The sequence below is a fragment of the Rhipicephalus sanguineus genome, chromosome 11 (genome assembly GCF_013339695.2).
Source record: "Rhipicephalus sanguineus isolate Rsan-2018 chromosome 11, BIME_Rsan_1.4, whole genome shotgun sequence".
In the NCBI taxonomy this organism is placed as follows: domain Eukaryota; kingdom Metazoa; phylum Arthropoda; class Arachnida; order Ixodida; family Ixodidae; genus Rhipicephalus; species Rhipicephalus sanguineus.
Window position 1 is genome coordinate 24425800 of NC_051186.1, and position 3579 is coordinate 24429378.

Consider the following 3579-nt stretch of genomic DNA (forward strand, 5'->3'; position numbering starts at 1 on the left):
AGTATTGTACTGCAAGCATGGTCCAGGTTGAATAGCTCAACCTTTATTTGCCAGTAAGAGTTGAATTATTTAATAATGTACCTTTCTGGGCGAGTTGGTTCGTAGTAATCGGAAGAGGAAACCAGCGAAAAAGCATGAAGATAGCAAGGGAGAGCAACCAGCCAGCGATTGGTTGTTCTGCTTTGCTGTCTTTGTGTTTTTTCGCTGGTTTCCTCTTCCGATGGTTCAATTATTTATTGGGCGAACTTGTGCCCAGTAAAACAAACACCCAAAGTACAAGCAAATAACACTTGCAGCACAATGACAACAACAAGCACGGTCGTCAGTCGTTGACAGTCTGGTCTTTGGTGAAACTTGTCGGCTTTTATGCATGCAGGATCATATGTTCCAGCGTTATTTCTGGTGCTCGCGCAAGTTCCAGAATGTATGGCTTTTTACGTTGCACAGAAGATAGATGAAAATCGTCGACATTTGAGATGTACCGATACATTTTAGGCGTGGCTTGCACCGAGCGATACCGTACGTGTGTTACAGTTTTTATGTGCGAAGCTCGGTTACATGTAAATAAAGGAACAAGCACGCATGGCAATATAGCCAAAGCAAACATGCGCAAACCACATAGCCTCACATGCTCGTGAAATTAAGTCAGGCAAGGGGACACGCAAAACCTTTCTAAGCTAGAAATGATTGAAAGAAATTATATTCACTGTGATGTAGAGCTACAGATGCATCACCGACATGCCTCTCTTCTTTTTGAATGCAGTGTGCCTCCCTTCTGTGATGGTTGTGTGTTTTGTGTTGTCCATTAAGCATGTTTCAACAAGCCCAGCTACAAGTATTACTAATTTTCATTGCTTAATTTAACTTTTTGTTATGCCCCTTTAGCATAGACAGTGAGTCTCATCATGGAACAGGCTGTCAGCAATATCATGCTGAATAAAATGCTTCTTGACAGATCACCAAGCATTCTGCTCAATTGTTCTTTGGGCTTGTCAGTCTAGGTGCGCATTTGTGGGTTGCATGCACTATGGTTTCAGTCAAGGTGCCGGGTACAGGTTCCTTTATATTTTTCATGTTATAAAAGCCACACACAATATTTTAAGTGCTTAGCACCTTAGGGCCCGGCTTGTTGTCCATTCTCCGTCTCGTGTCGCATGGTCACGCAGTGGTCAATACAGGCCTATAACGAAGCTAACAATGCTAAAAACCAGTGCAAAATAAGCCAACAAGGTCTAAAATAATATAAACTACAGCAATAACCTAGAATTTAATAATTTGCTTAAAATTGCAAAAAACACTCCTGAAACAGCCTGTTCTACTTGTATCGTTCTTGACCCTATCAGAATATGACTTAAAAGAACACAGCGTTGAGCGAGTTGGTATTCCACTGTGAATGGCATTTGTGCAAAAAACAGGGACGTGAAGGAAAGGAACCACGAGACAGAATCTGACTGTGGCAGCGTATTGGATCTGTTACATCAAGCTCAGCAGCATAGTGCCATGAGCTCAGCCATCGTGACAATTGAAATTGGATGTTGAACAAGAAGTATTTAGGCTGAAAACTTTGAGGGGGCCCTGCAACATTTTTAACAGTGAAGTTAAAGCCGGAGGTTTCCCCGTCGCAGAAAAACCTTGCCGATATTGATGACGTCACCATGCGTTTCCTAGCAACGCGTCGGAGGAAGGAGAGAAGTGGAAAGGAGGGTGAGAAGAAATAAATAAAATGAAATAAAATTTCTCAGCGAGGCGGGATTCGAACCCGGGTACCCACAGTCCGAAGGCGAGAGTCGTAACCAGCTGGCACGCTAGCAGAACAAGCATTTATGGGAACTGTACGATCGCATTGCTATGGGCGAGGGAACAAGAAAAAGATAGAACGAAAGATACAGGAAGCGGCAGAGATAGAAAGCACAGCATAGCCATGTGTATAGTATAGTATATAAAGGGGGTGGGAAAGGAGGGTGAGGAGAGGGTAAAGCACAGCCATGCATGCTGCAGTATAGCAAAGGGGTGGGAAAGGGAAATGAGGGTGACAAGGAGGGAAAGGCCACCAGCTTCGCTGTTTCCACAGCCTTTGCACCACTAGTGCGTAGCTGCCCCAATTATTTCTTTTTTAACATAGTCAGAAGACGCTGCTAATCTGTAGTCAAGGCTCTTGTGAACAGGTGAGCCAGGTGATATTAATATTGCACTGCACACAGCAGGGAACTTATCCTTTTATGTAAGAAAGGGCCAAAAATCGCTTGCCCTATTCTTTGCCGTGTCATCACCAGATACACAGCAGGTGGGCCCGATTGGCCAATTTCATGAATGGCACACCGGCGGACAATCTCTAAGGCCATGTGCCGTGTTGTGTAGGTACTGCAGCTAATGCGTCCAGAGAAAAAGAGATGCATATAAATGCTCAAGACCATGGCACGTGGCAATGTAACTTTCGGGCTGCACGTCACCCCTTTCCCGTCCTGTTCTGTTTAGTTTCCAACGTGCTCGTGGCAACAAATCGAGAATATACTCCTCGTGTGACAACAATGTTTATAATTCATGAATTTTGTCAGAAAATGAGCACATACACAAAGTGTGCGCCACCGCTTTCTAAAGCCAGCAGCATTCATATCCCAAGCCACAGCGCGTGCCCGCGACCCGCCTGTTGGAGAAAACGCATGGCAAGACAGCCAGCACGCCTTAAGCCAAGTGAGCGCGAAAGCCTGAGAATGTTCAAGAACTCTAAACACGACACAATCTCACACCATGTGGCTACCACTGATGCGTCAACCGACGCCAGACAAATGTTCCCAGGCTTCCCCCGTATTGTGTATGGGTGAGTCATGTCAAGGCATCTTGAACCAATGCACAAACCAATATAAGCATGCGGAGAGGAGGGAAGAGGGCAGTCAGTACAGTGGCACCGAGAAGAGATGCAACCAGCCGACTGGGAAAGGGCATTCCCTAGTCAACACTACAGTCGGATCCGACGTGCGAATGTGTTTCCGGAAGAAGTGTCTTCGAGAAACATCACAAGATTATGCAGTGAACCTGACTGTGAACAAGCCTGGTGAATATGAAAGGACTCCTGGTGTTCTTGAATATTCTCTAATGCAAGAGCTTGTATGTGTAGTGCAACTCCATTAATTGTTCGTTTTATGAATGAAAGAAGGGGCATTTAAGGGCTTCTTTTTAGGGATATGCGAATAGTAAATTTTAGGTTCGAAGCGAATTCGAAGCAAATAGTCATTTGGAATTTCGAATCGAATAGTTTGAATAGTATATGTCGCATGCTATAAAAAAAAATGAGCATATTTGTCATGACCCAACTGATCTTCAAATACTTTTAAAGATTGGAACAAGGCATGTGCGAATGCCACTTCTTTGGTTCGTAGTGAAATGGAAGCAACTTTGAATACTAGTAGCAGGATTTGAATTTCAGTAGGATGCAAGTGATAACCGGTAAAATATGTTACGTTTTAAAATTTACTGTACTTAGCGCATATAAGCCCATATAACAAGCTTTTAAGCTTAAAGAGACATTAAGGCAAATATTAAGTCTACGTTGATCGTTGAAGTAGTGGTCCAGAAACCTCG